Source organism: Gymnoscopelus microlampas (assembly GCF_963454915.1).
Source record: "Gymnoscopelus microlampas genome assembly, chromosome: 8".
Lineage (NCBI taxonomy): Eukaryota > Metazoa > Chordata > Actinopteri > Myctophiformes > Myctophidae > Gymnoscopelus > Gymnoscopelus microlampas.
Genome location: NC_139945.1, coordinates 51,902,916 through 51,916,069, shown reverse-complemented (window position 1 = coordinate 51,916,069; position 13,154 = coordinate 51,902,916).

Below are 13,154 nucleotides of genomic sequence, written 5' to 3'. Positions count from 1 at the left end.
CCATACGTGTTTCCAGTGATCTCAACTGGACATTTGGTTGATCCTGCAGGGGCCCGGAATAGCTGTGTTTTATAAGAAAAGTTTGTGTTCCAGTGGAGAGGTGGGTAATCGTAGTGAAAAAAAATGTATATAGGAGACATAGGTCTTCAAAGACGGTTAGGGGGCTTATTAGGCCTCAAAAAAGGGGGCATCCACTCCCATTTAGACCTGCTGCCACCTACGTTGTTATACCTTTGAATCCGGGAGCCACCTCTGTGTCTCATTAGTTGTTGCTATACATATAGCAACATCATTTTGTATTATTTTATTTAGTAAGAATTTGAACGTTTTCAGAAAACCTGCGTTTTTAGAACCGGCCTCAGGTCTAAATGGGTTAAGAATCACATTCATAATCTTTTTTTACAATAAATTGATTGATTGATTGATTGATTGATTGATCGATCGATCGATCTATTGATTGATTATTTGATTGATTGTTGATTGATGATACTTCATAGTCAGAGACAGAAAGAAAATAGAGGCTATATATGCACGTGACATCATTGTACCCGGAAGTTATGCGGGAAGCCTGAGTGGCAAAAAAACAACTTTCTGGCCTTGACAGCCCATACATCCAAACAGAAAAGTCCTATCTGATTGTATCAAACAACGTTAAACTCACCAACATGGCAGCTGTACAGAAAGCTTGAATTATCCTCTTTCTATCTGGAAAGTTTTTGTTTCATAAAAATCCACCATAGACATATTGAGCTATGAGCTACTTTCTGTCAATACATTCTGTGCAGGTGATTATTTTTCTAAGTGTCAGAGTTTGGAAGCACACGTTTTCACTAACGCAACGTCCTGGCGCCTCCTGCATTATGTGCAATTTAGAAACAGGTGGTACACAGGACCGTTGGAGTGGATTCCAACGAGCAAGCACTTCCAAACTCCAATGCGCCATGCTGCTCAATGTTTTGCCACTCAGTCTAGAAGAGGGGGACGTGTCCTGGTGGAAAAGTGATGCATGTGCATGCTCTCTATAGGACTATAACTTATCATAGATACATTTAACCTAACATAAACATTACAATCAGTTGAAGTTTTGAATTGACTTGTGCAGAAGAGCATGCTTTAGGCTAACCCTAAATCGTGGAACTCTGTATCTCAAGTTTGATGGTAGCCGTTAATATTCACTGTGCTGGGGTCAGAACAATGTTGTTAATATGTTATTATGGTAGCCTGATTCATAGAGTTTCTCAAGGGGTTGACCTACAATCATTGAGGAGATTTTCATTTCCTTTAGCAAGTTTGACTTTAAAGTAGGCCTAATGGACAAACACCTGTACCTACAATACTGCATCACTCATAATGCAACACTCATAATCACAATGTTGACTTTACACTATATGGCACTGCTAAGTGCTAACCATGGTGATATTTATTATTAATTATCAATGTATTATTTAGTTTAAAAACTAATTACTAAGCCCCCCCCCCCCCCCATCGAATTATTTAATTACTGTTCTTATCGGTCAGCACTGTTAAAAGCCTCAGCTCTTCCCTTCGTCCTCAGCCTGACTAATTAAGCCTCCATGAGGCCACCAGTGGAGATGAGAGGGTGTGTATCAGGCCTTCCATCACTTTGTCTTCACGCTGTTCCCACCCTTCCTCCCTTTGGAGTCACAGCTCAGTGGTGCTAGAGACAAGCTCATAATTAAAGGGGGAAAGGAACAGAGAGGAAGCCCCTTACATTACTCCAAACTGGTCACATGCTTGTGGTGATGGTGCATGATGGGAATTGTAAGGAGGGGGATTAACGTCCATTGCACCCTTGCTCACCGGGATGGATGACTTGCAGGATGTGCTTAAGGGTGTTTAATGTAACACACATTATCACACATAAAAAAAAAACGGTGCTGCGGAAATGACATGACTTGCCCAAGGGGTTGATGGGAACTGACGCTGCAACGCTACATACAGGAGGAAGCTCAGAAGAACCAGGACTTTAGGACTGCACAATTCTATGATTCCATTGACAGGTACTATCTTAAGGTTAGAGAAGAGTAAAGAGTAGTAAAGGCACTTTGTCGAATGACTGTGATGTATGAGGAAAAATATTCAACCGAAAAAAAACTTTTCAGCCTAACCGGTCAATAATGTGAATATGAGAACTAATAATTAGCGGTTTTCAAAAAGCGTCCACATTTTCCGTTGTTAAAATTGTTCAGGAACATCAAAACATTTGCTTTGATACTCTAATCCCAGTCCCAGTGCCAAACAGGCCAGCATGAAGAGGGAAAAACAGAGCAGACCAACCACAAAAAAGGGGGGATGAGGGTGAAAGACAGAGGGAAGTTGAGCACAGAGGAAGGGAGGGAAGCAAAGAGAATGAGAGATCAGGCTTAAATCTGTGGGGAAGCGGTAGCTTGGGCCGGACGAATTCACAGATGTTTTAAAAGTGCTAATCTAATCTTTATGCCAGGCCTCCCCCCCCATCTCTCTCTCTCTCTCTCTCTCTCTCTCTCTCTCTCTCTCTCTCTCTCTCTCTCTCTCCCTCCTCGCTCTCTCTCTACTCTCTTTTTTTTCTTCTTGCTCTTTGCTTTTTTTCTCAACAGTTGGAAAGGCTGCGGCTCATGTTAATGCATCTCAGGAGCATCATGTACGCTGCTCAGAGATGGACCCTAGTTATTCATGTGTCTGTTATCAGGCCCTGTTCTCAGACACCAGACACATGTGCGATTGCAATGAGGAAGTCCAGAGCTGAGAAGGAAAAGAGAATTACATATAATGAAAAATAACTCTCTCTCTCAGGCCAAACGCGAAAGTTGCTTGGGAAAGGATGAAAAGCTGGAATGAAGGAGTGGAAGACAGGTTTCTATTTAATATTTATTTGGAGAGGGGACCCCTGCCGATCAGTCGTCAGTCAATGAGCAGATTTTTATTATTTATCCACAGGCTTGGTCTTTGTCCTTTATTGACATTGTGGATATCATGACTGTGGTGCAACAGTTAAAGAGGTGGTGCCATGGTTTTGCACTTTTTCTGTTTTTCATGTGTCTATGAGGTTGATAGAACTTCATTAAGCCCCCTGGTGGTGTTTTTATGGTGTTTTATGTCTTCTCTGACTATTTTGAGTTTCTACCTGGAGGCTGAAACCTTGAGGGTCAAACATTTCATGAAATAATCGATTAATTATTGATCCCTATGTTGGGCATGCCATTATAGACAAAAAGCTCAAAAGTATTTAAAATCTTATATTAAAATTGGCTTAAGGGAGGACCGGCCGGCCGGCCGGACGGCCCGCAGACAGACCTCTGACGTCATGCTCACGTCACCATGACTCAGCCATAACCATATAAGGAGTTCCCAATGCAGCTATATGCTCAAATATGGAGTGTGTTGTCTAACCTCAATGTGTCATTCCTATCTGGCAAGAGATTGAAGGAGAGTAGGGGGGGGGGGCAGGGAGAGAAGGCGAAGGGGAATATTAAAGGGAGACAGTGACAGGAAGAGAAATGGAGTCAAACCTCAAAGTGTACCCTAAAAAACAACATTTATTGGCATGAAAGTGTTATAGCGATATCTCTCTCTGTCCCTTTATCGGAGCCATACATTAACATCAATGTCTTGATTAGGGCTCATACCCTGAAGAAGGCAGTTACCTGCCAAAATGTTGGTTTCTTTTTACTCTGCGCCCTATAATTAAATATTGGCACTTTGGCTTGTGTGTGCGGCCACCTTCTTGTCTCTTTAAGACGACTATTTAGATTAATCTCAATGTGTCATCATGGCATCAGCAAACAAATCAGTCAGCTCCGGCACAAAAGGGGCATGCCCATATATGGGCATATACTGATGACATCAGGGATCTTTATATATAAGTATAAAGGGACAAGGACTGACAGATACAGAGATCCCCATATGTGGGCATTTCAGCATGCCCATATATGGGCATATACTGATGACATCAGGGATCTCCATATATGGGCATAAAAGGGACAAGGAGTGACAGATACAGAGATCTTCATATATGGGCATATCAGTCAGATTGGTGGTGAGACGTAGATGTCACCTCTGGTGTCGTTATAATAGCTAATCTACAAGCTCACAATGCATCACGATGTGGCATTGTGAGCTGGTAGATTTCCTATTTGAACATTTTTAGTATGACACCGTAAACATTAAGTATGAACAAAGTATAAAAGTGCTTGAGTGATTCGTTGATATATACAAACAATTTAAAGTGCTTTTCGGTTACTTGTTTAATAAAAAGAATCGATAGTTGCAGCCCTAATCGAGACGTTGATGTAATGTATGGCTTCGATGAAGGGACAGAGAGGGATATCGTTACATTTTTATGCCAATAAATGTTGTTTTTTAGGGTGCACTTTGAGGTTTGACTCCATTTCTCTTCCTGTCACTCTCTCCCTTTAATATTCCCCTTCGCCTTCTCTCCCTGCCTCCCCCTCTCCTTCAATATCTTGCCAGATAGGAAAGGGATTCATGTGTTACACAGTAGCCACATTGAAATATAGTGACAGCTCCCTTGGATTGAGCGGATGTACATGTACAGGAGTTATATTCTCACTGCACGTTAATGTTAGCGCAAAACCCAAATCCTGTGGTTTAACCCTCTATCACCCTGTGACACGCTATGCTTGGAACAAAGAGGCTCTATCTAAAAATGTCCCTGTGGACAAAGCCTGGAAATATGGCGAGTACTTAGCTTGAGAACATAGTAAGTGTGATAAGATATGAACCAATGAAAAGAGTCATTCATTCTGTGAGAGCAATTGAGGATTACACATAGGATCATATTTTAAAGTTACAATTTATTGACATATTTGAATGAACAAAACATTATTTTAACCAAACTGTATGGTAGAGTATATACAATATAAGTCGCACATCTGCAGTGGTTGGAGGTGGTCTCCTGTCTTTCCCATTGAGAAATTTAGACCACAAACTGGCTCAGAATGTGAAGTCAAATGCTAATATTGTATCCGTAGGAGGTGGGTTGTAAGGGTATTGAACACTAGTAGATGGCCTGCCATCTTTATTGCAGTTCGGACATCGTCGCAATGACCTCTCTCCATCAGGTGAGAGAGGCAATGGACATGAAGCTTTAATGCATCCATACATTGAGTAGTAGGCTACTTTCCTGACATGCAATAGATTTGTATCATTTCAGTCATCACGGTGTAAAATGAATCAATTTTATTCCCCTATAAACTTGACTGAGGAAGATGTCAGGACTGTTCGTTGGTTGCTGGCTGCCGAGAATGATGTTTGTTTCCTGTGTTGCTCTGTTCTGATTGTGTTCTGGGGCTCCAGACAGGGCATTCCTACTGTTTACCCCCCCGAGTCCCCAGCTAGAACTGAATGTGAAAGTCATAAAATACATTCGTTCGTTGCTGTCGGGCAGAAAACTTGTATCTCCATATTCCACGTATTTATACAACAATTGCTTTTCAAGTGAAAGTGGTTCGTCTTTCGATTTCCTGAAAAGTAACCGTTTTGGACGTACGAGTTTCCGACCCAACCCGATGCTATGACGATTCCTTCCTGACAACCACGGGCAAACACCCACATCCCTCCATCCCTCCATCTCTCCATCCCTCCATATCCCTCCCAATCCCTCCCACCGTCTCTCCCACTACCTATCGTAGCTGCATCCCCCCCGCACCACACACACACACACACACACACACGCACACACGCACACACGCACACACGCACACACGCACGCACGCACGCACGCACGCACGCACGCACGCACGCACACTCCTCTCATCTTCCTCTGTGTAGGTTACTTATAAACATCTGGAGAAGAGTGACATCCTCTCTAACTAAACAGACCAACAGCTGTCCACCAGCCCGGCTATCTAGAATTCGCTTTTCCTCCCTGTCTCTCCATTTGTCTCTCTATTACAGTTTTAAATGTCAAGGACCCCATAACTCTGAGTGTACAAATGGAACTTGTTTGTACACTCTCCCTTACAGACCCTGTAAGGGTCCATTTGGAACACCCTCAAGGAACCTTGAGGGTCCCTGGACCCTACTTTGAGCACCCCTACTCTATTATATCTCTTGAACTCTCTTTCTCCTTTCCTGTCAGTTTGAGCGACACCCCCTAAACAGCCCGCCCCCTTCTTTCTTGTCTGTTGGCTCATCAACAGAACTGAACACAAGTGATGGATGTGTTTATGCCATTTTTATCATGCTGTGCTGCGCCTTTGTGATGGTAGTAAGCCAGGACATTAAGGACACAGACTGAAAGATAGTTTCAGATGATTAGATGAGGAGAGTGTCTTTCACCACTTAGAAGCACTTTTCGGAGAGTCGCCCAGCGTCTTCGGGTCTGAGGAAAGCTGGGAAAGGGAAGCATTCCGGCAGGCAGCATCCTAACCACTGTCCTCACACAACAGACTCATTAAATCTGCACTTGAGGACATTTCCTCTTTCCTCTCAAATCCGGTGATATATGTCCACTAGACACATGTCTGGAGTGAGTGTCGAAAGCATATCGGAGGTGGTCAGAGAAGGATATAGGAATGGTAGAGCGGAGGCAAGGAATGAATGTGATTTCCATTCAAGCGGGGAGCGCATCGGCATTGTGGGACACCTGTAAAAACATCATTTTTCTTCCCTGTGAACTGAACGGGACAGTGGAGATGACACGGAAAAGGAATGGATCGACAGTCCAACGACGGATGAACCAATAACACACATGTACACACGCACACGTGTGCACACACACACACACACACACACACACACACACACACACACACACACACACACACGCACGCACGCACACGCGCACACGCACACACACACACACACACGCGCACACACACACACACACACACAGAGCACATCACGCCATTTCCTGGCCCCCTGGACTTGGATCAGGGTTTCAGCTCATGACAGGCCTGCTTCCGGTCGGCCTGCCCAACTATTTGACGCGCTGCACCTGCCTCACTCCGTACCCCAGAGGTCCAGTTTTGGTCTCTCCATTTCGGCATGTGTCTCTCTTTGAAGCAAAGGGCCCGAAACCTGAAACCCTCGCTATCTGTTTTATGCATTCCAGACCAAAGAAAAAATAAGAATACAGAAAAAGAAAACACCAACTCAGCAGCGACATGGAAACGTTTCAACCGCACCTGGTATGGTGATTTAGGACACTATCATTTTATTGTTTGATATACAATATGTATCATGCTGCAATTTACTGTGTGTATGATTGAGGAACCGAGCGTACAACATGGAATATCCTGTATTTCTAATTTCCCTCGTTTGTACGTTATATCACTGCGATCTCAGCTTTAATTGAATTATTGAATTATTGATCTGTGTGTGTGTGTGTGTGTGTGTGTGTGTGTGTGTGTGTGTGTGTGTGTGTGTGTGTGTGTGTGTGTGTGTGTGTGTGTGTGTGTGTGTGTGTGTGTGTGTGTGCGTTTGCGTGTGCGCGTGTGTGTGCATGTCTGTGGTTGAAAGTTGCTGTTTCTGGTGGGTGGGCTACACTGTTGACCCAATAGTCAGTCATTTGACAGACGGGGGATGGGGAGCAGAGAATTACTAACCAGCAGCGGTCCAAGTAGTTTCCATGTGCCAGCATGAGCGGGTAGCTGCCTGTCAATCTGCAGGGGACACCAGGGATGTCTAAAGCTTGACTGTGTGTGGGTGGTAAGATTGGCAGGCCAAGTCAGGAGAAAAGATCTTAAAACTCCATTTCCACTTTGTTTACCCTCGCACCACACTGTTCTGAGTCAGGAAGCACCCACCCTAACGGCCTGCCAAATATCCATAGTCAATACCTTCCATTTGAGTGTTGTGGAAAATGATGAGAAAATTTTGAACATTAATATTTCCTACATTCAGCATTATTAAACAGTGCAAGACAGTTCGGGGCATGGCCACCGTTTGCAATGCATGGCTGATCGGAATGGGCCGGTTCTGAAGAACTGCTGATCTGATCGACACTGCACTTCCTTGGCTCCGAGTCCTTCAGGAATACACCTGCCAAGTTTCAAGTTGATCAGATGAGCAGTTTGCAAGATACACGTGGCCGGTTGGAGTGGGTCAGTTCTGGAATACCACTTTTCGGATCGACTTCACACACTTCACATTGCGCTCACCTGCGTCCTTCTATTCAGGACGCAGGCGTCGTTCAGGACGCCAAGTATGAAGTCGATCGGATGAATGGTTTTTGAGCTACTATGCTAAGGACAGTCAGACAGACATACAGACAGACGTACCTCATACATACAGAGATTCCTGGAATGTAGATTACAAATGATTCAGTTGCTCATTAAAGCATGTCTGTGAGAGCTACAATTTCTCTTTGTGCAGGAATCTGTTTTAGTCATGAAAAAACATTGTTTTCCAGCTTGACTAAATTAACTTCAATCATATTCTACTCTTAAGGTCTCATTTAACCACATCATTTTTGGCAAAAGGTTTTGGTGTAGTGAGAACAAAGAAGTGGACCAAGTAGCCCTAAGGGACCCTAGTCAACAAGTACGTACTGTATATAGGGTTTTGTTAGAAGGAAACCTATACATATGACCAATTTGTGGCTCTTTTATTGACTCTCTTCCTTTGCTAAATCCTCATCACTGAATCATCCTCATTCACAGATGAACATCTCAAAATATCATGGCATATTCCCATACTTTCCCATTTGATGTACCTGCTATTTTTAAAATTACTAGAGGTCCGACCGCCCTACGGGCGGCCGACCCCCTAGCCGCGCACGGGGCTCTAGGGCTGTGAGGGCGCGCTTATTTTGGGGTACCAAAATGGTGGGATAGAACTTTCCAAAAGTAAAAAAAAAAAAAAAAAAAAAAATTGAAAAAAATGTATATATTTCTTTTTTACGTGGGGGTCCGACCCCCTGGGAGTGTTGGGACCCCCGGGGACCCCCCTGGAACATGGCGGACCCCTTCGGCTGTTTTTTTTTTCTTCATGAAGGTGGTTGCTTGTTTCTGTCGCTTGTTTTTGAAAACCTGGCATCGCGACTGACATCACTGACGTATCCTTGGTATTTGTACTTCCGGGTTGCATAATGATGACATCACTGTCGAATCCTTTGGTGTCATGAACCTAGCCTGGAGTGTTTACCAGTTGTTTTCCACGCTCGTGCTAATGAAACACTAAACGTAGAAGCTTATGATTGTGAGGATGAGCGTGAATGTATTAGCATTGTAGTCACCTGAATTGAGCGTGGAAGCAGAAGACACGGTGAAGGGGAGGTGCAGGAGGCGCTTCTGTTGTTGTTCTGCTGGCGATGGAGAGAGCTGCGGAGTTTCAATGGCGGCCCTTCGTGTTGTTTCGGCGAAACCTGTCGGCGTTCGGTGTCGGTGGTGCGCACGGTAAACGGTACGAAGCTGTTCCGTTGTGGCCGAAATGTGGTGAGTAGAATTAATTATGTTGCAAGGTGGAAAATATGTAGTGAGCAGTGAGAGGTGCCCTAAGCCACCCGTAAATTGAGCGCGCACGCCGTGGCTACTGTGGTGGCGAGATGTAGTGTGTCGGTGTTGTGTTTACTCGACAACAGAGCTGTGGGTATAGCGTCAGCGGGGGGGCGGAAGTCACTCCTCAATTATATAAGTAGATGTATAAGAATTGCATGATGTGATTGGCAAAGATCATTGTACCATTTCTGGCATAGGGTGAGGAGAGGTTGTTTTGCACATTGTTGTTGTCATTATAATTAGTGGGCAAACAAGTTGTCAATAAATAAATCTTAAAAACAACCAGTTCATTCTGTGAGAGAGTCTGTAATACCAGAGTACCCCTGTCTGTTCTCCCCCAGTCTATCTGGGGTCCATCACAGATAAATCCAGGCACCTGGTCTGAGGCGCAGTGGTGTCTGTGTTTTGTAGACTCCATTGAGATTTATTATGGGCGAAGGGAAGGTGTTCTTGAGGGCCAGTGGGGTCAAGGATGCTGCCTGCCTTCCAGCCTCAGAGGCATTCCTGGTCCATCTCATGACCATAGCACCTGGGAGAGGGCGGGGGAGGAAGAATGTATTTCAATTGTGAAAGAGGTACTGATGCAAGGTACGTGAAACCATCCTGAGGGTGAAAGTTAAAGATGAGAAAAGTCTGCACAAGTCACACCTCTGATAAAATAAAGAAATACATTTTTTTAAATACAAATCTTGATCGAGTGATTTGATTTTAACTCAGCATCCCGCAGAAGTGTGACGTGTTTTGGGAGTGAAAGCTGCATAAGGACGGACGCTGTAGGTATTTGACCATAATTATGTAAGCGATGCTTAATTCATGAATTGCAAAGCCGATATAAGGCAGTGGTTGGCAAACGGTGTGCCAACCACCAATTGCTTGTACAGCAGCTACTTTCACTATGAATACAGGTGTGCCTTGAGATTTTGACTTGCCCTCGTGGCCACAAAACGTTGCCAGTGCGCCGCTGAGGGATCAGAGAGATGGAACATGGAAGTGAAGGAGAAACGATTGGATGAAGGATGGGTCAAGGGTGAAAGAGTCACCAGGGGTTTGTAGACGATACCAACCAACTGAAGGACCAACTTGGGGGTTAATCACTCAGTAAGTGAGCTATGAAGTTATATGATCCATGATATGGAATGCAATGGCACCCACACAAGGATCATCTCTAAACTCAAGGATATAAAGCTGGTCTCCCCCATTTTTCTTTTTGTTTCGCTCACACACACACACACACACACACACACACACACACACACACACACGTGTGCGCGCACACACATACATACTGTACATACACTCTCTCGGGAGCCCCCCGTGTGCCGCTGACAGGTGGTGAGAGGTGTATGTTGGGACCCAGACAGTTCCAGAGCGATCTGGAGCACATCCAGCCTCCAACAGGAGCTGGGTCATCCCCTCTCCCAGGATGGAATGATCTGGCGGTTGCAGGTTTCACGCCAGTCACCTCTCAAGTGAACTGGGCCCATCTGGCCGGGAGGCGGCCCCGTTGGTTCCTTTCAAACACACACAGGAATGCGGGGGGTCAGGGAGGCTGTAGAGTCGGTTTGACCCCTGCTGCGTGCACAACATGAGTAATGATCTGCAACCAAACACACCGACCATCCTCCTTCTCTACCTCCCCTCTCTCTCTCTCTCTCTCTCTCTTTCTCTCTCTCTCTCTCTCTCTCTCTCTCTCTCTCCCTCTCTCTTGTTGGTTTCTGGGATCAGAAACAGGTGTGCTGCTGTAGTCCTGTGTGTGTGTGGGGGGGGGGGGATTGATAAGCTGGTTTAACGGCTTTCAAAGTGGGAGACGTATAGTGAAACCTGGAGCCTTGTACAATGGTTTAATTCCTCGGGCGGTGATTTGAACTTCTTTCCGCAACAAATACATTATGAGGTATGAGAATGGTGGGATACCTTCCTTGCTAAGTTACCACGGCGAAATTCAGTCTGGTCTGTTGCACTCAACAAAGATGTTCACACTTCATTTCTTCTTAAATGAAGTGTTTTTATGGCGTGGCTCTGCAGGAGTCTAGCCATCTATATCAAGACGTGTCTGTCTGTGTGTAGCACCTGCGCAATTGTTCTTTCTTCACATATGTTTTATACTTTTTTAAATACCTAACTATAAAGGTAAGTCATATTTTTTGTTAAAACAAAAGTTGTTTTGTTAAAAGGTTAAAGCACTATATTCTGATAGTAATCATTGCTATAGAGTGTTTGTTCAGTAACAGGGATCTCCCTGTTTCTCCAGCTAATTAATAAACAGAGAATACATTTTCAGGTAGGTGACAACATTTCAGCCAATCAGGAGAGAGTCCCCATTTATCAGCTTAATTTTTATGGTGTTCCAGTTCCAAATTTGTCAGCTCATTTCTTTGTGTTATCACTTCCTCATTCTGTATTTTGACTGAGTTCTCTATCCTGATTGGATAACATGTGTATCCTGACCTGAAAATGCATTTTCTGTTTAATAAAGAGCTGGAGAGACATACAGAGACATAGAGGCTATTTAACACACATTTTAAGCAAAGAAAATATATTTGGAAGTCAATTATTTTAGATACATTTTGATGGACAGAGATTCTGATTAAGCGATTAAGAGATTCTGGGAGCACATTATGGACCTATCAGCCCATTTAATTAGGTCAGAAAAAGTGTGAATGTTGAATGTACGGAAATGTTGCCTGGTTAATGTAAAAGAATAGTCACATGACAGATGTCCTGCGTTGCTCTGTTTATTACAGGTATAATGACTTCTCAAGACATTTTACAGGCTGTTAAAATGATACCGTTTAGAGGGAAAAAGCAACACTGAAAAACAATTACTCTGAATATTTAGCTCGGAAGAGAACACTTGCAAAGCCCCTGTCTGAAAGGCACTCTAGTCTCATTTATAGCATTAGTCTTTAAAGACATACAGATACAACTAGCAAAGACACCTGCTGCTACATGGTTCAGTAGACTATAATACACTGAGCTTCAATGTGACTTATTAGTTGAGCTTATAAAGGCAACACCACTTAACTCTGTTATCATGTATGTATTGTACATCAACATATGTGAATGATAGGATAGACATTTGAATAACAATGACTGTTAATTCAACACACAGACCATACAGTAAGTACAGATGTAGCGCCACCATAATTTACTGTACCAAAGCAAATGACCATATTTATACAGTGGCTATTTTGCTCTTACATCACACTCGGGGTGGGCAATCCCCATAGAGTTATACAGTATACACTACAGTATCTATGGTAATGGTAAGTATGGGTTTCCCACCCTTAGTGTAACGTAAGAACAAAATGGCTACCGTGTACATAATGGTATGAACTAGTATAGGCATCAGGTTTACAGGTTGACCATTTTGTAGAGTGCGCATATCTTAAATATTTTCAAGATTAAATACACCTTATGGTTGCTATTTAAATACACAATGTGTCATTTAAGTTAGATTTATGGAATTATGTTTAATGATAACACAACTATCACTTGGACTTTCTTCATCTCAGTAAAAGAAATGTACAGAAAAAAAAAGACTTAAATAATCATGATAGTAGTACATTCAAATAATAGCATAATAGTTCCTCTGTATTATTGTTGTGGTTTTAAATACACTGTGATGCGGGTGCAGTTTCAGTACAGTTTTCAGTCTCTGTTGCTCTGTCTCTGTTGCTGACTAGATAATTC